Source organism: Mesoplodon bidens, assembly GCF_964165515.1.
Source record: "Mesoplodon bidens genome assembly, chromosome: 2".
Lineage (NCBI taxonomy): Eukaryota > Metazoa > Chordata > Mammalia > Artiodactyla > Ziphiidae > Mesoplodon > Mesoplodon bidens.
Genome location: NC_138177.1, coordinates 57,253,995 through 57,277,381, shown reverse-complemented (window position 1 = coordinate 57,277,381; position 23,387 = coordinate 57,253,995). Strand labels below are relative to the sequence as shown.

At 39.4% G+C, this 23,387-nt stretch overlaps 1 long non-coding RNA gene across 1 annotated transcript in view; it reads right to left on the bottom strand.

Annotated features, from left to right (window-relative positions):
• Positions 1 to 22,696, bottom strand: part of LOC308612071 — a 440,886-nt gene extending 418,190 nt beyond the window's left edge. Inside the window, exon 1 of the long non-coding RNA XR_014015067.1 lies at positions 22,631 to 22,696. This is a non-coding gene — a long non-coding RNA (uncharacterized lncRNA). The remainder of the gene's footprint in view (positions 1 to 22,630) is intronic.
• Between the last annotated feature and the right edge of the window lie 691 nt (positions 22,697 to 23,387).

Here is a 23,387-nt window from a genome sequence, read left to right as displayed (position 1 = left end):
TTGGGCACTGCCTTCATGAGCACTGTCACAATGAGAACTGTTACTAGGAGAACTGCCACCATGGGCACTTTCACCATGATTACTGTCACCATGGGTATTGTCACCTTGGGCACTGTCACTGTGCACACTATCACTGTGAGCAGTATCACCCTGAGCACTGTCACCATAGGAAATGTCACCATGGGCACTGCCACCATGGGCACTGTCACTGTGAGCACTGTCACCACAGGTACTGCAACCATGAGCACTGTCACCATAAGCACTGTCAGCATGGGTTGTCAGCACTAGCACCATGAGCACTGTCACCGTGTGTACTGTCATCATGGGCACTGTCACTAGGGCACAGCCACCATGTACACTGTTACCATGGTCACTATCACCATGAGCACTGTCACAATGTGAACTACAAACATGGGCACTGTCATCATGAGCACTTTCACAATGGGAACTGTCACCTTGTGCACTATCAACGTGAGGACTCTCACCATTGGCAGTATCACCGTGGGCACTGTGTACATGTAGACTATCACCTTGAGCACAGTCACCATGAGCACTGTCACCATGAGCAATGTCACCATGGTCACTTTCACCCTGAGAACTGTCACCATGGGGATTATCACCATTGGCACTGTCACCATGGGGTTGTCACCATGAGAACTATCAACATGGGCAATGACTCCATGGGCAGTTTCACCGTGATCACTGCCACTATTGGCACTATCACCATCGGCACTGTCACCATGGGCACAGTCACCATGAGCACTGTCATGGTGAGCAATGCTACAATGAGCACTGTCACTTATGGCACTGCCAACATGAGCAGTGTCACCATGAGCACTGTCACCATGGGCAGGACACCCTGGTTATTGTCACCATGGGCACTGTCACCATGAGCACTCTCAGCATGGGCATTGCACCCTAGGTACTGTGACTACGGGCACATTCACCGTGAGCATTGTTACCATGAGCTCTGTCACCCTGGGTATTGTCACCATGGACACTATCACCATGAGAATTATCATCATGGACACTGTCAACATAGGCACTATCACCATGAGCACTGTCACCATGAGTAATGTCACCCTGGGTATTGTCACCATGGGCACTGTCACCGTGAGCACTACACCGTGAGAACTGTGATTATGGGCACTGTCACCAGGTGCAATACCACCATGGGCACTGTCACCATGTGTACTATCACTGTGAGCAAGGTTACCATGGGCAATGTCACAATGTGCAGAGTCACCTTCGGTAATGTCCACAGGGGAACTGCCACCAAGTGTACTGTCACCATTAGCAATGGCACCATGCGCACTGCCACCTTGAGCACTGCCACCTTGCGCACTGCTATTATGAGTGCTGTCACCATGAGAACTGTCGCTATGAGAACTGTCACCAAGGGTATATTGACCATGAGTACTCTCACAATAGGTATTGTCACCATTTGCACTGTCAGCATGAGCACTATTACGGTGAGCACTATCACCATTAGCACTTTCACCATGGGCACTGGCACAATTCAGACTCTCACAAAGAGCCCTGTCACCATGGGCACTATCACTGTGAGCACTGTCACCATAGGCAATGTCACCATGGGCACTTTCACCGTGGGCAGTGTCATCACGAGCAGTGTCACCATGAGAAGTGTCACAATGGGCACTGTCACCATGGGCACTACCACCATAGGCACTGTCACTGTGAGCACTGTCACCATGGGTAATGCAAACATGAGCACTGTCACCGTGAGAACTGTCAGCATGGGTTGTCACCGTGTGCCCTGTCACCAAGAGCACTGTCATGGTGTGCAGTGTCACCATGTGCTCTATCACCGCAAGTACTATCACGTTAAGCAATGACACCATGAGCAATGTCACCATTGGTACTGTCACTATTTTGCACTGCCATTATGTGCACTATCACCATAGGCACTGTCACCATGGGCACTTCATCATTGCATACTCTTGAGTACATTGAGTTTATAATTATTATACATTCAAGATAGAATAATCATTTTATCATTTTAAAATGTCTTTGTCTCCAGTAAAAATTTTCGTCTTAAAATATATTTTTTCTGATATTTTCTTAGCCACTCCAGTTTTGTTGTTGTTGTCTTGTTTTGTTTTGTTTTTACTGTTATGGTATATCTATTTCAACCCTTTACACTTCACCTATATATTTTCTTGACTCTAAAGTCTGTCACTTTCTTGTTGATGTTATATACATATATAACTGTATATTACATTCAAAAATTACATATATAATAACAAATTATGGCAGACTTTGAACTGGACCTTTTTTTTTTTCAGTACACGGGCCTCTCAATGTTGTGGCCTCTCCCGTTGCAGAGCAGAAGCTCCGGACGTGCAGGCTCAGCGGCCATGGCTCACAGACCTAGCCGCTCCATGGCATGTGGGATCTTCCCAGACATGGGCACGAACCCGTGTCCTTTGCATCAGCAGGCAGACTCTCAACCACTGCGCCACCAGGGAAGCCCTGAACTTCACCTTTAAATGAGTATGATTTAGACAGTAGAGCTTCCCTACCAAATGCAAATAACTCACTTGAACTCTCTTTTTTTGTAAAGGACAGACCAATTCTTCCAAGGGGAATTCTTGAACTCATTAGATATGTGATATTCATTATAATTAGTTGCATTTAACACCACAGAAAGGACTTGATCAAAGGCTATTTTACTCTTTTCTTCCTCACTGGATGATTAGCTAGGTTCATTTTTAAATGGAAGATATACTCTCTCTCTCTCTCTCTCTCTCTCTCTGTATATATATATATATATATATATATAATTAGTCTCTGCTTTACAACAAAGTGAATCAGTCATACATATACATCTGTTCCCACATCCCCTCCCTCCTGCGTCTCCCTCCCTCCCACCCTCCACATCCCACCCCTCCAGGCGGCCACAAAGCACCGAGCCAATCCCCCCGCGCCACGTGGCCAACCACCACCATCCATCCACCCCACGCCCAGCAGTGTGTACACGTCCATGCCTCTCCCCCGCCCCATCACAGCCCCCCCTCCCCATATCCCCAAGCCCACCCCCAGTAGGTCTGTGTCTCTATTCCTGTTTTACCCCTAAGTTCTTCATGACATTGTTTTTTTCTTAAATTCCATATATATGTGTTACCATATGGTATTTGTCTCTCTCTTTCTGACTTACTTCACTCTGTATGACAGACTCTAGGTCTATCCACCTCATTACAAATAGCTCTGTTTCGTTTCTTTTTATGGCTGAGTAATATTCCATTGTATATATGTGCCACATCTTCTTTATCCATTCATCTGATGATGGACACTTGGGTTGTTTCCATCTCCGGGCCATTGTGAATAGAGCTGCAATGAACATTTTGGTACATGTCTCTTTTTGAATTATGGTTTTCTCAGGGTATATGCCTAGTAGTGGGATTGCTGGGTCATATGGTAGTTCTATTTTTAGTTTTTTAAGGCACCTCCATACTGTTCTCCATAGTGGCTGTACCAATTCACATTCCCACCAGCAGTACAAGAGTGTTCCATTTCTCCACAACCTCTCCAGCATTTATTGTTTCTAGATTTCTTGATGATGGCCATTCTGACTGGTGTGAGATGATATCTCATTGCAGTTTTTTTTTTAATGTATTTATTTATTTATTTATGGCTGTGTTTGGTCTTCGTTTCTGTGCGAGGGCTTTCTCTAGCTGCGGCAAGTGGGGGCCACTCTTCATCGTGGTGCACGGGCCTCTCACTATCACGGCCTCTCTTGTTGCGGAGCACAGGCTCCAGATGCGCAGGCTCAGCAATTGTGGCTCACGGGCCCAGTTGCTCTGTGGCATGTGGGATCCTCCCAGACCAGGGCTCGAACCCGTGTCCCCTGCATTGGCAGGCAGATTCTCAACCACTGTGCCACCAGGGAAGCCCTCATTGCAGTTTTGATTTGCATTTCTCTAATGATAAATGATGTTGAGCATTCGTTCATGTGTTTGTTGGCAGTCTGTATATCTTCTTTGGAGAAATGCCTATTTAAGTCTTCTGCCCATTTTTGGATTGGGTTGTTTGGTTTTTTGCAATTGAGCTGCATGAGCTGCTTATAAATTTCGGAGATTGATCCTTTATCAGTTGCTTCATTTGCAAATATTTTCTCCCATTCTGAGGGTTGTCTTTTGGTCTAGTTTATGGTTTACTTTCCTGTGCAAAAGCTTTGAAGTTTCATTAGATCCCATTTGTTTATCTTTGTTTTTATTTCCATTTCTCTAGGAGGTGGGTCCAAAAGGATCTTGCTGTGATTTATGTCATAGAGTGTTCTACCTATGTTTTCCTCTAAGAGTTTGATAGTGTCTAGCCTTACATTTAGGTCTTTAATCCATTTTGAGCTTATTTTTGTGTATGGTGTTAGGGAGTGATCTAATCTCATACTTTTACATGTCCCTGTCCAGTTTTCCCAGCACCACCTATTGAAGAGGCTGTCCTTTCTCCACTGTACATTCCTGCCTCCTTTATCAAAGATAAGATGACCATTTGTGTGTGGGTTTATCTCTGGGCTTTCTATCCTGATCCACTGATCTATCTTTCTGTTTTTATGCCAGTACCACACTGTCTTGATTACTGTAGCTTTGTAGTATAGTCTGAAGTCAGGGAGCCTGATTCCTCCAGCTCCATTTTTCGTTCTCAAGATTGCTTTAGCTATTCGGGGTCTTTTGTTTTTCCAAACAAATTGTGAAATTTTTTGTTCTAGTTCTGTGAAAAATGCCAGTGGTAGTTTGATAGGCATTGCATTGAATCTGTAGATTGCTTTGGGTAATAGAGTCATTTTCACAATATTGATTCTTCCAATCCAGGAGCATGGTATATCTCTCCATCTATTTGTATCATCTTTAATTTCTTTCATCAGTGTCTTATAGTTTTCTGCATACAGGTCTTTTGTCTCCTTAGGTAGGTTTATTCCTAGATATTTTATTCTTTTTGTTGCGATGGTAAATGGGAGTGTTTTCTTGATTTCATTTTCAGATTTTTCATCATTAGTGTACAGGAATGCCAGAGATTTCTGTACATTAATTTTATATCCTGCTACTTTACCAAATTCATTAATTAGCTCTAGTAGTTTTTCGGTAGCATCTTTAGGATTCTCTATGTATAGTATCATGTCATCTGCAAACAGTGACAGCTTTACTTCTTCTTTTCCAATTTGGATTCCTTTTATTTCCTTTTCTTCTCTGATTGCTGTGGCTAAAACTTCCAAAACTATGTTGAATAAGAGTGGTGAGAGTGGGCAGCCTTGTCTTGTTCCTGATCTTAGTGGAAATGGTTTCAGTTTTTCACCATTGAGGACAATGTTGGCTGTGGGTTTGTCATATATGGCCTTTATTATGTTGAGGAAAGATCCCTCTATACCTACTTTCTGCAGGGTTTTTATCATAAATGGGTGTTGAATTTTGTCGAAAGCTTTCTCTGCATCTATTGAGATGATCATATGGTTTTTCTCCTTCAACTTGTTAATATGGTGTATTACATTGATTGATTTGCGTATATTGAAGAATCCTTGCATCCCTGGGATAAACCCCACTTGATCATGGTGTATGATCCTTTTAATGTGCTGTTGGATTCTGTTTGCTAGTATTTTGTTGAGGATTTTTGCATCTATGTTCATCAGTGATATTGGCCTGTAGTTTTCTTTCTTTGTGACATCCTTGCCTGGTTTTGGTATCAAGGTGATGTCGGCCTCGTAGAATGAGTTTGGGAGTGTTCCTCCCTCTGCTATATTTTGGAAGAGTTTGAGAAGGATAGGTGTTAGCTCTTCTCTAAATGTTTGATAGAATTCACCTGTGAAGCCATCTGGTCCTGGGCTTTTGTTTGTTGGAAGATTTTTTATCACAGTTTCAATTTCAGTGCTTGTGATTGGTCTATTCATATTTCCTATTTCTTCCTGAGTCAGTCTTGGCAGGTTGTGCATTTCTAAGAATTTGTCCATTTCTTCCAGGTTGTCCATTTTATTGGCATAGAGTTGCTTGTAGTAATCTCTCATGATCTTTTGTATTTCTGCAGTGTCAGTTGTTACTTCTCCTTTTTCATTTCTAATTCTATTGATTTGAGTCTTCTCCCTTTTTTTCTTGATGAGTCTGGCTAATGGTTTGTCAATTTTGTTTATCTTCTCAAAGAATCAGCTTTTAGTTTGGTTGATCTTTGCTATCGTTTCCTTCATTTCTTTTTCATTTATTTCTGATCTGATCTTTATGATTTCTTTCCTTCTGCTAACTTTGGGGGTTTTTTGTTCTTCTTTCTCTAATTGCTTTAGGTGCAGGGTCAGGTTGTTTACTCGAGATGTTTCCTGTTTCTTAAGGTGGGATTGTATTGCTATAAACTTCCCTCTTAGAACTGCTTTTGCTGCGTCCCATAGGTTTTGGGTCGTTGTGTCTCAATTGTCATTTGTTTCTAGGTATTTTTTGATTTCCTCTTTGATTTCTTCAGTGATCACTTCGTTATTGAGTAGTGTATTGTTTAGCCTCCATGTGTTTGTATTTTTTACAGATCTTTTCCTGTAATTGATGTCTAGTCTCATAGCATTGTGGTCAGAAAAGATACTTGATACAATTTCAATTTTCTTAAATTTACCAAGGCTTGATTTGTGACCCCAGATATGATCTATTCTGGAGAATGTTCCATGAGCACTTGAGAAAAATGTGTATTCTGTTGTTTTTGGATGGAATGACCTATAAATATCAATTAAGTCCATCTTGTTTAATGTATCATTTAAAGCTTGTGTTTCCTTATTTATTTTCATTTTGGATGATCTGTCCATTGGTGAAAGTGGGGTGTTAAAGTCCCCTACTATGATTGTGTTACTATCGATTTCCCCTTTTATGGCTGTTAATATTTGCCTTATGTATTGAGGTGCTCCTATGTTGGGTGCATAAATATTTACAATTGTTATATCTTCTTCTTGGATCAATCCCTTTATCATTATGTAGTGTCCTTCTTTGTCTCTTCTAATAGTCTTTATTTTAAAGTCTATTTTGTCTGATATAAGAATTGCTACTCCAGCTTTCTTTTGATTTCCATTTGCATGGAATATCTTTTTCCATCCCCTTACTTTCAATCTGTACGTGTCTCTAGGTCTGAAGTGGGTCTCTTGTAGACAGCATATATATGGGTCTTGTTTTTGTATCCATTCAGCCACTCTGTGTCTTTTGGTGGGAGCATTTAGTCCATTTACATTTAAGGTAATTATTGATATGTATGTTCCTATTCCCATTTCCTTAACTGTTTTGGGTTCGTTATTGTAGGTATTTCCTTCTGTTGTGTTTCTTGCCTAGAGAAGTTCCTTTAGCATTTGTTGTAAAGCTGGTTTGGTGGTGCTGAACTCTCTCAGCTTTTGCTTGTCTGTAAACATTTTAATTTCTCCATCAAATCTGAATGACATCCTTGCTGGGTAGAGTAATCTTGGTTGCAGGTTTTTCTCCTTCATCACTTTAATTATCTCCTGCCACTCCCTTCTGGCTTGTAGAGTTTCTGCTGAGAGATCAGCTGTTATCCTGATGGGGATTCCCTTGTGTGTTATTTGTTGTTTTTGCCTTGCTGCTTTTAATATGATTTCTTTGTGTTTAATTTTTGACAGTTTGATTAATATGTGTCTTGGCGTATTTCTCCTTGGATTTATTCTGTATGGGACTCTCTGTGCCTCCTGGACTTGATTAACTATTTCCTTTCCCATATTAGGGAAGTTTTCAACTATAATCTCTTCAAATGTTTTCTCAGTCCCTTTCTTTTTCTCTTCTTCTTCTGGAACCCCTGTAATTCGAAATTTGGTGCACTTAATGTTGTCCCAGAGGTCTCTGAGACTGTCCTCTGTTCTTTTCATTCTTTTTTTCTTTATTTTGCTCTGCATCAGTTATTTCCACTATTTTATCTTCCACCTCACTTATCCATTCTTCTGCCTCAGTTATTCTGCTATTGATCCCATCTAGAGTATTTTTCATTTCATTTTTTTGAGGTTTTAATCAATGCTTGATTCATGTTTAGTTCTTCTAGGTCCTTGTTAACTGTTCATTGCATTTTGTCTATTCTATTTCCAAGATTTTGGATCATGGAAATAAAATCTTGGATCATCTTTACTATCATTATTCTGAATTCTTTTTCAGGTAGACTGCCTATTACCTCTTCATTTGTTAGGTCTGGTAGGTTTTTATCTTGCTCCTTCACCTGCTGTGTGTTTTTCTGTCTTCTCATTTTGCTTATCTTCCTGTTTTTGGGGTCTCCTTTTTGCAGGCTGCAGATTCGTAGTTCCCATTGTTTTTGGTGTCTGTCCCCAGTGGCTAAGGTTGTTTCAGTAGGTTGTGTAGGCTTCCTGGTGTGGGGGACTAGTGCCTGTATTCTGGTGGTTGAGGCTCGATCTTGTCTTTCTGGTGGACAGGTCCACATCTGTTGGTGTGTTTTGGGGTGCCTGTGGCCTTATTATGTTTTTAGGCAGTCTCTCTGCTAATGGGTGGTGTTGTGTTCCTGTCTTGCTAGCTGCTTGGCATAGGGTGACCAGCACTTTAGCTTGCTGGTCGTTGACTGAAGCTGGATGCTGGTGTTGAGATGGAGACCTCTTGGAGATTTTCGCCGCTTTATATTATGTGGAGCTGGGAGGTCTCTTGTGGACCCGTGTCCTGAAGTTGGCTCTCCCACTTCAGAGGAACAGCACTGACTCCTGGCTGCAGCACCAAGAGCCTTTTATCTACCCAGCTTAGAATAAAAGGGAGAAAAAGTACAAAGAAAGAATTAGTAGAAGAAAGGAAGAGAGAAATAAAGAAAGGAAGAAGGAAAGAAAGGAAGGAAGGAAGAAAGAAAGAAAGAAAGAAAGGAGGGAGGGAGGGAGGAAGGAAAGAAAAAGAAAGAGTGAAAGGAAGAAGGGAGGGAAGGAGGGAGGGAGGAAAGAAAGAAAGAAAGAAAGAAAGAAAGGGGTTGAGTGAGGGAGGGAGGAAGGGAAGGTAGGAAAAAAAGAAAGAGAGAAGATAAAGTAAAATAGAATAAAGTATAAAATATAGTAGCGTTATTAAAAATAAAAAAGTAATTATTAAAAAAAACGGAAGGATAGAACCCTGGGACCTATGGTGGAAGCAAATCTATACAGAGAAAATCTCATACAGAAGCATACACATACACATCCACAAAAAGAGAACAGGGGGGAAAAATCGAAAATCTTGCTCTCAAAGTCCACCTCCTTAATTTGGGATAATTCGTTGTAAAAAGAGGAAAAGGGGAAAAAATCTTAAATCTTATCCTCAAAGTCCACCTCCTCAATTTGGGATGATTCACTGTCCATTCATGCACTCCACAGATGCAGGGCACATCAAGTGGACCGTGGAGCTTTAATCCACTGCCTCCGAGGCTGCACAGAGAGATTTCCCTGTCTCTTCTCTGCTCTCACAGCTCCCGGGTCTCAGCCTTGGACCTGGCCCCGCCTCTGCGCGTAGGTCGCCGGAGGGCGTCCGTTCTTTGCTCAGACAGGACGGGTTTAAAGGAGCCGCTGATTCGGGGGCTCTGGCTCACTCAGGCCGAGGGGAGGGAGGGTCACGCAGTGCAGGGCGGGCCTGCGGCGGCAGAGGCCGGCGTGACGTTGCACCAGCCTGAGGCGCTCCATGCACTTTCCCGGGGAAGCCGTCCCTGGGTCCCGGGACCCTGGCAGTGGCGGGCTGCAAAGGCTCCCCGGAAGGGGTGGTGGACAGTGACCTGCGCTCGCACACAGGCCTTGTGGCAGCGGCAGCAGCAGCCCCAGCATCCCACGCCCATCTCTGGGGTCCACGCCTTCAGCTGCGGCTCACGCCCATCTCTGGAGCTTCTTTAAGCAGCGCTCTTAATGCCCTCTCCTCATGCACCAGGAAACAAAAGGGAAGAAAAAGTCTCTTGCCTCCTCGGCAGCTCCAGACTTTTTCCCCAGACTCCAGGCTAGCCACGGCACACCAACCCCTTCAGGCTCTCTTCCTGCCGTCAGCCCCAGTCCTCACCCTGTGCTCTGACCAAAACCCGATACCCGAGCCTCAGCTCCCAGCCCCGCCTGCCCCGGCGGCTGAGCAGACAAGCCTCTCGGACTGGTGTGTGCCTGAGGTCACCGATACTCAGTGCGGGAATCTCTCCACCTTGCCCTCCCCTCCCCTGTTGCTGTGTTCTCCTCGGTACTCCGAAGCTTTCCCCCTCTGCCACCCACAGTCTCCACCCACGAAGGGGCTTCTAGTGTGTGGAAACCTTTCCTCCTTCACGGCTCCCTCCCACTGGTGCAGGTCCCGTCCCTATCCTTTTGTCTCTGTTTATTCTTTTTTCTTTTGCCCTACCCAGGTATGTGGGGAGTTTCTTGCCTTTTGGGGGGTCTGAGGTCTTCTATCAGCGTTCAGTAGGTGTTCTGTAGGAGTTACTCCACTAGTAGATGAATTTCTGATGTATCTGTGGGGCGGAAGGTGATCTCCACATCCTACTCTTCCGTCATCTTCCTCCGGATCCACTCTAGATAATTAAACGTAGGGCATCTTTTCCTTTCAAATCTCAGAAAGAAAGGTGTGCTTCAGTTTCCCTGCAGAAAGCTCTAGTATCTTGCCCCCCTTTTGAAAGAGGAACGAATCCTTCTCTCTCTATTCTTCTTTGTCTTCTTCCCTTCATCAACAATGAGCCTCTTTATCATTTTTGTCAGCCCAAAGAATAATTTTTCTCTTTCCAGGCCATTCAAAAATTGTACACTACAAAGTAAATGGAAAGAGCTTTATTTATAAAAATAAAACAGCTATGGCATTAGTTCTTAAAGAGTATAAAATTTTGATCCCTCATTCCAACAAAAAGTCTTGTTAGCATTTAGGGTTCAATGAGAGGCAATACACAAAAATGTTTTGGTGACTCATTTGACATCTTTACTAATAGGTTTGAATTCATACTGGTGAATATCAGACATATTTGTGTTAGGCAATTAAACTTAAATTATATCTAGACATCTTTTAAATTACCATATTAACATTAACAAGTAATCTTAGAACTCATCTTGAAAGTAAAAGGTACTTTTATACTTTATAATGAAAAAATCAATAAAATGTGCCTTTATGCAGAGAAAATGTAATTATAATACCAATTAATGTTAACTGGTCACTTTTTTATTGAAGTAGAGTTGACATACAATATTATGTTAGTTTCAAGTATTCAACATAGTGATCCAACGTCTAAATACATTTGAATTGGTCACCATGATAAGTCTAGTAACCATATATCACCATACAAAATTATTACAGTATTATTGACTATATTCCTTATGCGGTATATAGCATCCCCAAGACATTTATTTTATAACTGGAAATTTGTACCACTTAATCCCCTTCACCTATTTCTCTCAATCCCTTATCCCCCTTCCCCTCTAGTAATCACCAGTTTGTTCTCTGTATCTACAAGCTTGTTTCTCTTTTGTTTTGTTTTATTTTTTAGATTTCACATGTAAGTGAAATCATACAGTATTTGTTCTTCTCTGTCTGACTTATTTCACTTAGCACACCTAGTACTCTAGGTCAATCCATGTTGTTGCAAGTGAAGATATTTCATTCTTTTTTAGGACTAAGTAATATTTCATTATATATATCTGTATATATATACCACATCTTCTTTATCCATTCATCTATTTATGGACACTAGTTTCTTCCATATTTTGGCTATTATAACTAATGCTCCAATGAACAGAGGGGTGCATACATCCTTTCTTATTAGTGTTTTTGTTTTCTTTGGATAGATACTCAGAGTTGAATTGTTGGATCATAAGGTAATTCTATTTTTAACTTTTGGGGGAACCACTGTACTGATTTCCATGGTGGCTGCACCAATTTACATTCCCACTAACAGTGCACAAGCGTTCCCTTTTTGATGATGGCCATTCTGACAGGTGTAAGGTGATATCTCACTGTGGTTTTGATTTGCATTTCCAAGATGATTAGTGATATTGAGCATCTTTTCATGTGTCTTTTGGTCATTTGTATGTATTCCCAAAGCAATGTAACCCCTAGCAAAATACCAATGGTATTTTTCACAGAATTAGAACAAATAATCCTAAAATTTGTATAGAATCATCCAAACAAACAAACAAAAAACCTCCAATAACCAAAGCTATATTGAGAAAGAAAAACAAAGCTGGTAGTATGACATGCACTGATCTCAGACTATACTACAAATCTATAGTAATCAAAACAGTATGGTATTAGCATAACAACAGACATACAGGTCAGTGGAATAGAACAGAGAGCCCAGAAATGAACCCACAGTTATGTGATCAATTAATCTACAACAAAGGAGGCAAGAACATACAATGAAATAAAGGCAATAAATGGTGTTAGGAAAATTGGACAACTACTTGCAAAAGAGTGAAACTGAATTATTTCCTTATACCATACATAAAAATGAATTTAAAACGGATTGAAGAATCACATTTAAGACCTGAAACCATAAAACCCCTAGGAAAAATACATTGACATCGATCTTAACAATAATTTTTTGGGTCTATCTCCTCAGGCAAGGCCAACAGAAGTAAAATTAAACAAGTGTGATTATGTCAAACTGAAAATCTTTTGCAGAGAGGAGAAAACCATCACAAAATGAAAAGGTAACTTACTGAAAGAAAGATTTTTTCAAATGATATATCTTATAAGGAGTTAATATGCAAATTATCTAAAGAAATCATACAATTTAATATCAAAAAGCCCCAAATATTCCAATTTAAAAATGGGCAGAGAACCTAAACTGGTCACTTTTTAAAGTGTTTGATACAGTACTTAGATGCATTCTTTTTTTCATTAGCCTTGAATATCAATACTCTTAACATCTCCGTTTATAAATGAAGAAATTAAGGAATGGAGAGATAAATGACTTGTCTAAGGTACAAAGCTTATTACAAAAAAAGATTATACTAAACCAGACCTCTGGATAAGATTCCTTTACTTTAATCATTATGGCTTACTGCAGAAGATTAGAGACAGAATTTGACATTGAAATCTTAGATTCCAGTTTTTAATGAGACTTCCTCACTATGCCTTTATGTCTAAGGGAAAAAATTCTGGTCTGTACTGCCATTAATGATAATACTGCTTTAGAGAAATGTTCTGGAGAGAAAGGATATTATTCAAATTTATTTTTTAAGTTTTTTTTTTGGTTTGACTTTGTTTCTTAATTTTCTCATGCTAGGATGGGAGGGCAAACAAAACCTAAACAATACCAACTATACGTGTGTGTGTGTGAGTGTGCCTGTACTTATAAGTATGAAAATACAACTTACAAGAAAAGGCAAGGCCAGAATCTATAAGGCTAAGGATTTTGACTTTATCTTAGATGCAAGAGACAGCAATTAAATGAAAAGATAGTTGTGTAGATACTAGACTGTTCAAGTAGAACAAAGGAGAAATGGTAGTGGCTAAGATGGTGGCAATGAAGATGAAGAGAAACATTATGTATGTGATGAGAGAGAGAGAGAGAGAGAGAGAGAGAGAGAGAGAGATGAGATTCCAGAGGACCTAATGATGCAGTCTATGCAGAAAGTGAAGAAAAGGAAAGAATTGAGGATCATTCCCAGGTTTTTGCACTGAGTTAGTTTTTGTGTGAATCATGGCACCATTCACTGAGGAAGAAAAGATTTGCAGGATGGGACAGTTTGGAAGAAGGAATAATTGAAGTGTCATTTTAGACATCTTAGTAGTAGAGACATCAAGCAGTGTTCCTCATATTTCTCCAATGAAAAGAATCACCTGAGGATCTTATTGCACATATGGATTATCACCTTTTCTGCTAGAACTTCTGGTTTTGTAGTCTGAGTTGAACACAAAGTACTGGATTTTCTCACACTGCAGGAGAAAAAAAAACACACTGAAGGACGTGGGAAAGAGCTAACCTAAGTAACTTTGGAAAATAGTATTTTAGTATACTGTAATTAACCATGTACAATATATTTTGAAAAGCTAAAGACAAAAAGAAATGTACACATATATTGAACTTGTTAGTAAATTTATTTTTCACACGTGTACAGGTTAATGATTTTTAAATATTTTATGTGTATTCCAGAATTGAGCAAATGACTAAATAGACTGCAAATAATGAGAATCAGGTTTCTAATTGTTAAAGAAAAGAGTTACAAATAAGGAAAGTGTAAGGGAGGCTAAAATAAACCCTGTGGTGTTGGATTGGAATCCAGGTATCAATTTGAATTCATATATCAATTTGAAGTTATATATATATGTAGATAGATAGATGATAGATAATGTGTGTGTGCACACGTGTGTGTGTATACACACACACCCAGATAGATAATATGAAAATAGAGATACTTGTATATTTTTATGTATTCGTATATATATTTTCAGCTCTCTCTGCTGAAAACACAATGAGGTAGCTTGGATAGTGATAAATCCACCTCATACCAGGATTCTGGTTTCTGAATACCATTATTAATGCAAGGAACAAGAACTCCATGGAGAAATGACTGATTCAAGGCTGAGACAGAGGAAAGTAAAAGATGGGTCTGGAGCATTTTGTGGTGTCAGAAAGTAAGATATTACTCCAAAAATTGTATGGCCATGTAGGAAAAATATAGGAGACAGCTGGAAGGAGTACCAGTGACCAAATATGGAACACTCTGAGAAACAAAACTATTAATGATAGTAATAAATTTTAACCCGTAGAATAAAATAAATATCCACAAGTTCACACTGATGTATGTATATTTATATGAACAAATAACCAGATAAATACATAAATGAAGGAGAAGAACAGCTCTTTCTTATACTCAAGTTATAGTTAATAAATGTAGAGGGAATGATGGGAATAGAAAGTGAACAATCATCAAACAACACAGTAATTGGTGGAGTCAAAAATTATTGATGGATGCTAAAATTAGTATGGGAAAATTAAACAAGAAGCAGGATATTTGAACAATCTCAAATAATTACAAAGGGAAAAATAGTGATTTTGCAGCTATCTTTATACCTAAGTCATCAAAGTTAGCATCCCCAGTAGTGAGACACACAGATTGGTTTGTACCTTTAATATGTACTTAAAATGCCATAATATCTCTCCTGAAGTGTTCTTGTCAAGAAATACATATCCTCAGTCTAACCATGAGAAAATATCAAACAAACCCTATTTGAGAAAAATTCTACAAAATGACTGGCTAGGCTTTTCCATTAGTTCAAGGTCATAACAGACAAAAAAAGGCTGAGGAACTATCCTAGATTAGAGAAGAATGGGGAGATATGACAAGCAAATGCAATAAGGGATCTTAGATTTGGATCTGGACCACAAGACAATAGGCAATATTTGAATACAAGTCTATAAATCGTTAGTAGCATTGTGACAATGTAAACTTTCTGCTTTCAATAATTATACTCTAGTAATATAAAATGTTAACATTTGGGGACGCTGAGTAAAGGGTATATGGGAACTCATACTGCTATGTTTGAAGTTTTTTGATAAATAAGATTTGATAACACAGTTTTATAAAAACTTAGTTTGGACATTTCTGAACCTCTTTTTTGTTTCCTTATGGAAGAAAGCTGCTTGTTTAAGGTTAATACTAATTCAACGGGGGTAAGATTTACACAGGACCAACCCTAACATTCATAGTGTGTGGCACAGGAAACAACTTTGAATGGCCATTTCAAGGAACAATATACTTAAGTGTATACAATGAGTAAAATGGATGAACTACACAAATTAACGAGTTGAAAATCCATAGAATCATAGAATTTTCTCACTGTAAAGACTCTTACTTTCATAATTTTTCATAACTTTTCAGTTCCTATGCGTAAATACCGAAGAGCATGATTACTAGATCACTGTATGGTAAAAGTACGTTTATTTTGTAAGAAACTGCCAAGTATCCCGCTAGCCACAAATGAGAATTCCATTTTTTCTGCATCACCACCAACTTCGGTATTTCAGTTTTGGGATTTTAGTCATTTAAATAGTTGTGTAGTGGTATCTCATTATTGTTCTAATTCAAAATTCACTGATGACATGGAATGTGTAGCATCTTTTCATATGCTTATTTTACATGTGTCTATTTTCTTTCTTTAACCATAGTAGGTTTGTTGTTTCTTTTTCATCAAGGCCTGCTAACTCTTGTCCTCCTGTGTATATTGATGTTCTTTTTTCTTTCTTTCTTCTTTTTTTGAACTTTTGATTATTTAGTCTTTTTCCTGGAATGTCCAATTATTTTTTACATTAAAATTGGGAAGATACCTACACATTCTGGATGTTGTTATCTTTCTCTTGAAAAGATTTACTTTGGCCCATGGCAGACAGTTACTATAGGGACTGGAAACCTTAGTCCATTCTGTTTGAGCTCATTCAAAGCTGTTTTTCAGTCTGTGTGAAGGGTGCTCTATTTCTGTCTTGGCCTTCCTCTACGGGTATGGTTGCCCTTTGGGATTACCATGTGAAAGTATGGATTCTCCCTATTGCCAACTACCCTTGTATTTGTTAGACTTTAAATGTATGGTTCCCCCAGCCCTGTGAGACTAAAGATACACTTAGCTTGTTATTCCATTAGTTGTTGCTTTTAGCTTGAGCTGTTGCCCTTTGGCTTCTGTGGTTAGAGTCTTTTGAACACCTTGGCTTTTCAGTTCCTAGGCTGTACGATTTGAATCAGCAAATGCCCAAAGGAGAAAAGATGCACCAAATATCAAGCTTGCATCAGTTTTTCCCTTCTCTCCATAACTTGGCCCACATGTCTTGGTGTCTCTCTGACATTCAGATGCCAGTGAACAGATGTTTTCTTACTTTATCCAGCTTTTCTAAAATTTCTTTAGACTTCACCTGATCTTATGTTATTATTGAACTATCATCTCAATTATCTGTAGGAAGAAAATTTACAATTTTATGTTTTATTTTCCATATTACCTCAGTTTCTGTAGAGACATTTTACCCCACTGTTCGGTCTACTTCCTGTGTTAGCAGTAAGATGGAGATAAGGTGGAGGCTAAGAATACTGGGGGAAAATCATAGAAGAATGATATGTCTCGTTCTTTTCGTTTTTCCTCTCCTTATTTATTACTCTGGCAGCCTACATCTGCCTTTCTTCATTTGACCCAGTTGCCCAAATAAGAAACCCACTCTGGTAAAGACCTGACTTTAGTCTCATCAATGTCTGCATGTTAGGATTAGCTAGATGATGAACACCATGCCAAAGTTCTTTGTGTGAGACTTTTGCAGACTTTTGTTAGCCCTTTAGTTTGTCTCTTGCAAACGCTGCTCGGATTGTTGAGTTTTTCTAAGATTTTGTAGGTCAAACCTCTCTACCTGCATACCAGATGAGCCCTTCTCTCTTTCCTGACTTCACTTGTGGGAAGTTAGCCCTCGGTTCTTCTTTTTCCCCATCCAATCATAATTGTTCATGAATTCCAAAAAGCCCTCAAAGTATCTGTTGTCCCTTTCTCTCTTCTCTATTTTATCAACACTGTTAAATATTAACCATATATTTGCATACCTCTTTCTTACTTACAGTGGAATATTGGAAGGCTCGATCGTTAAGTGTGAGCCCCACCAAAGTAGGACTCATACAACACTCTCCTGCAGGCCAAAACTTTTGATAGCCACTGTTTTTTTTATACTATCTTATATGTATCTAAATTGGTAATGATTTAGTTAATTCCTGAGTTACGTGACAATAAGAAATCAGTCAAATTAGCACTACAGAGGTGCAGCTTAGACCTAGGGACCAGAACCAAGGGCCACAAAAACCTGTTAACTAGTAAGTTTCACTTGTACTTCATGTTTAACAACTGCTGAGGGTGAATGGGAAGTAAGGGAAAAAGAGTTTAACTTCATATCACAGAAACTTGCACTAAAATGAAGAGGAAAATGACCCAGTTCCTGGTTCATGTGTCTATAATCTGCTTCAATAAATAATAACAGCATAAAAGGAAAAAAACACTATATGATAGGAACAATGGATAATCAATTACCAGATCAGAGAGGGCAGATTACACTTGCTATGGGATTTCATTAAAGAAGGATTCCAAAAAGTACTGGCTTCTTCTGAGAAGACTTCTCAGAACAGGTAGCATTTAAACTGAGTCTTGAACAGGTATATAGAGGGTAGGGAACAGGCCTTCCGGGCAGGGAACAGGTACAGTGTCAGGAATGGCACAAAGGCCTTATGGAGTAGGGGACAAAACTGGCTGAACACAGGAGTGCTACGTGTTGGGGAATATGGGGGAAGGCTGGCTGAGGTTGGTTAAATGAAACATAATTAGATGGAAGAGAAAGTAGGTGGAAAGACACATGGAAGACTGTGGAAAGCCCCTGAAGATGGAGGTCAGCATAATAATATGAAGAACTCAGTGGTACTTTGACACTGTATGAATGTCTAGGTTTAAAAAATCAGGAAAACACAATAAAAGAATAATCTACTGATATAATGATATGTAACCAGAGGCCAGATACCAAAGAATACACACTGTGTTTCCATGTATGTCATATATGGTGATAGAGGTCAGCTTAGGTGTTGCCCGGGGAGAGTATAGAACAGAAAGAAGTAACAGAGAACTGTGTAGGTTGTTAGAAATATTTTATAATATCTTGATCTGGTGTTGGATACATGGGTGCATAGAGATGTAAAAATTCAGTTATTAACAATGCAGTTAACCTACTAGAGTTTTTTTAATGTATGCATACATTAAAAAAAACTCTAGTAGGTTAATTAGGCTGTCAGTTGTATGAAGTAAATTTTGGTCAAGGAATAGCCAAGGTAGTAATGTAGTAACAAGTTATAAATGTACTCACTGTGCTCTAGAATGTCAAAATTGGAATAAAAGAAATATGTTTAAGAAGAAACACAAATATTCAATTTTTTTGGAGGTTGCCCATTCTTTTTTTTTAATTAATGAATTAATGTATTTTTTGGCTGTGTTGGGTCTTCGTTTCTGTGCGAGGGCTTTCTCTAGTTGCAGCGAGCGGGGGCCACTCTTCATCGTGGTGCGCTGGCCCTTCACTATCGCAGCCTCTCTTGTTGAGGAGCACAGGCTCCAGAGGAGCAGGCTCAGTAGTTGTGACGCATGCGTTTAGTTGCTCCGCGGCATGTGGGATCTTCCCAGACCAGAGCTCGAACCCGTGTCTCCTGCACTGGCAGGCAGACTCTCAACCACTGCGCCACCAGGGAAGCCCCAAATATTCAATATTGATGGTTGGATGAGCTGAATAAATTAGATCACTCTACTTTCAATTTAAGAACTTGGCCAGTGTTTGGATACCTTTGAACAAAGAAAAAAAAGAAATACAATTTTTATTACACATATGCTATGTATCAATCCCTGACTTATATTTTGACACATATAAACATGGGAAATACTGCACCTTGTAACTGAGACAATGAAGATGAGTGAGGTAGCTGGTTTTGACACTAGAGGCTGAGAAAACCATCAGCTCATAATCGTAAGAAGTCTGAAGTCGGAGGAAAAGAATCAAGAGGAAATAGTGGTAAGTGCCAGGAGCTTCTGGAAACTACATCAGAGATGAAGACTCCAGGATTGTTGAGCTTTCTAAGAGTCCCAATAACTCAGGTAAAAACAGAGGGCTTAAAACTGAATCCTAGAGATATATGTATGCATATAGCTGATTCACTTTGTTATACAGCAGAAACTAACACTACACCATAAAGCAATTATACTCTAATAAAGATGTAAAAAACAAAACAAAACAAAAAAACTGACTCCTGCAAAGTAACAATTGTTAGGACAAACAGTAAAGAATTATAAGAAAAATAATCACATGCCTGTCCCAACAGAGAAATATCCTAAGCTCCATCTCACCATTTCTCCGATTGGCCTTTCACAAAATACAGTCCCATCAGCTGAATATAGGTTTGTCAAGTAACTGTGACTAAGACTGAATTAAACAAAAATAAATCAATTCCTTCCTCCAAAACTTTTCAGAGTATGTAATGTAACAAAGTGAAACTTGAATTTCAGGTTGGGATGTAGACTGCGGCTCTTCCCAAATGCTTCTGTCTTGTAACTACATTAACATCATCTAAAACCAGTGTTCTGCAGGACAGAGATTGTGAAACGCTGCTCTCATCATGTAAGATATCAAGTCCTTCTGAAAATCCATTCTTCCTTCTGCCCTTTCTCGTGTTGTCCCTGTCACCTGGAACGTCTGTCCTAAGCTCCACCTGCCAAAACCCTACCCATTTTTAGGATCCAAGAGATAATAAAAGGCTTACATTACTGAAAGGCAGAGAAAGAAATCCCTTCCTAGGGATCTACATTTCCTTCCTAGGGAAAAGAAAAATTGTAAAGTATATCACAGTGACCTTAAGTCTGTGAATGTAAGTATGTTGTGTTACTTTGAGTTCTGTAAAAGTCAATGTGCTACAATATACATGGATATGAATGTTTGATCTCTTACAAGTAGAACTTGCTGATAACTTTCATCATGAGCGAGGTTAATGATTAAGGGAGCCATTGTATTTGGCTCAGCCCTTATAACTAGGGAATATTAAAATTGGAAAGGTCCCTAGATATTAGCAAATCTATCCACCTCATATTCTAAGTATGGAAACTGAGACCTTCATAGATTGGATATTTATATTAACAAAGGAAAAGGATATAAGATATTGGCAGACCTACCTTTTAGATTAAGAATTTTGAGATTTTTATAGACTACTAGGACATTATGTCCACTGATATTGAGACAATGTGTTTCTTAGTCATCATTTTCTATTGCACTGACCAAGTGAGGTGGCAGTCAGTAGTTGTACAAAGGGAAAAAGAAAACTTTAGGAACTCCCAATTTATATACACAGGGAAATTCATCATTCATGTTATTTAAGCTAACTGGATGCAGTTTATCAGCTACATTGAGGAATGGTGAAGTGAAGTGTCTATACAATTAACATGTTAGTTTGTGTCATGACCTCCCTGTTGTTCAAGTGAGTTAATGGTTAGCACTCAACTAGGCACTTAAGAGTCCATTATAAATCTGGACTAAACGTTTATTTGTGGCATCTTTATTCTTCTTTGGTGCCCTTAGGCAGAATTAGCCCTCTTATGTTTGTTAAATTCAAGTATTAATCAGGGCTAAGGTTTCACAAGTTCTTTGGCCTAAACATGGGGGTAAGGGAGACCAATGAGCTGGAGTGCTTCTAGATTTAAGAATGGTCAGATTGAGGAAGAAGAGTCTTATGCCAGAGGTGAAAGAAGACTGAGTATAATTATCTATTTTTAAAAATCCCAACCCTTTTCAATGTTCTAAAGTGATCAGGAAGTACATGGGTATGCTAGGAAGTAAGGGACTGAAGCAACAATATTCTCTAAGAGCTTGTGGATGGCAATGAAGAGGAAAGGAAGATAGAGTCAATCCTAGAAAAGGTTTTGGTTGGCCATAATAATGAAGTCAGAAGGAGAAGAAGAAGAAGAAGCAGAATGACACATGCAATGGGACAGAGAAAGCAAGAATAGAGAAGCAAAAGGGAGAGTAGAAAAATGAGACAAATTTGGAGAAGGAAATGAGAAAGAAAACTGGGTGAAAGAGGGAAGCACTGATGGTAGACCACGTGACACTCAAACATTAACACGATGCACATTTAAGATGTGCCATCAATGGCCATGGTCATTACCCTCAAATAGTTTACAGTATGTGTTTCAGAGACATTTATAAATTGAAAATGCCATTAAAATAAGTGTCAGGCTATAAGTATTCATGGAATTGTATGGGAGAATAAACAGTCCCCCTTCAAAGAGCCTTCTGAGACATCGGGGAAAAAGGAAAAACCTAAAAAGCATAAGACTCTTCCTATTTTCATTTCCAATGATACATCCCAATCTTGATGATCAATCAGTGATTTAAATACCAACTAAAACACAGTATTTTATTAGCTGCTATGCAGTATACTAGAGAAATAGAACAGAGAGGACCTCAAACCCTGTTCCCTCAAATTGAAAGGCACGTTTCCTGACCCCTCCAGACCACTACTGGACACAGGGAACACACACTAAGGACCCCAAACAGCAGTCACCTACTTTGTGATTACTTGCATGACACACCCTCACTAACACCACTGACTTTCCTGCTCCTATGGGACATGACATATATTTCCTATTTTAACACATACCACAGTGCATTATGATTGCAGATAGATGTTCTAACATCTTAAAAGAGAATGATGACTTTTTTGCTCTTTACACCTTGTTATTTCCCTACTCATAATATTTCTTGAAGAGAAACAATAAAAATATAAACAAACACAAAAAACAGATAATATACAAAACGTGTGCTTTGCACCTTAACACAAACTTAAGTAAAATTAGTTCTGACAGTATCCGGCATGACAAACTTCCATGGTACAAATGAGAATGGACCAAGGTTTGAGCAGGTACAGGAGACCATCCAGGTATGAACAACACCAAGGAAAGGTAGACAGGAAGTAACATGGTGTGTAGGAAATCACGAGACCAGTCTGATGGGAAGAGACTTAAACAAGACTGAAACTCACTTTCTAAACCTCCATCTCCAATTGGACAATTAGCAAGAACAGGTGCAACAAAGTGGCCAAATATTCAATCCCTTTAATGGGGAGGAACAGTTTAAAGTTTTATTGCTTTAGTTTGCCCCAAAAGCAACTATCAAATGTTGGCAGGACACAATGAAGGCTTACCTTTGTTAACATAGTTAAGTCTCTCTCTCTCACAACTAGCCCACTTGGCTCCACGTTCCTTAGTGCACCTGAAGCACTTACACAAAATTGATGAGCTTTACACAACTGGAAGGTCACATCTTTATTTCTTATCACAGGAACACAACATCTGGAAACTTTATTTCTATCGGAAGCTAAAGCAAAATTATTGTAAAATGAGTCATTTAAACCATACATTTTATCACCGTTAAAAAGCATCTGCTCTGTGCGAAGGATTAGAAATGACCCCTGTCCTTAAAGCCTCATTAAGGAGGAAGATCTAAAAACTCAAAATTTCAGTGACATGAGATAAAGGACCATAACCTTTATGCACAGAAGTGCCTATGGAGGCCAAAAGTTATATCTAAGTGACGGCTTCATGATAACCCTGAAGTACAATCAAGAAAGATGAGGCTATGCAGAGTTGGAGTAGGAGGTGCATTAACTGCACAGGGAGCACCTGTGCAAAGATACTCAAGCCTGACACCTGCTGGGCACTGTAAATACTGCAGGTGGGGATGACTAAAGGCCAGGGGTCCGAGTGTGAGAAGAGACAGAAATGAAAATAGAGATGTTGGCCCAAGCAAGCCTGGGAGAGAGCATGGCTTGTATCCCACAGGTGATGAGGCCTGGGGCTACCACTGGCTGAGTAAGGGTGCCTCCGCTGATTAGAAAAAGGTGCCCCGCTACTGAAGGACCAATTAGATAAAGAGAGTGATCACAAAAAGCTCCCCTTCCT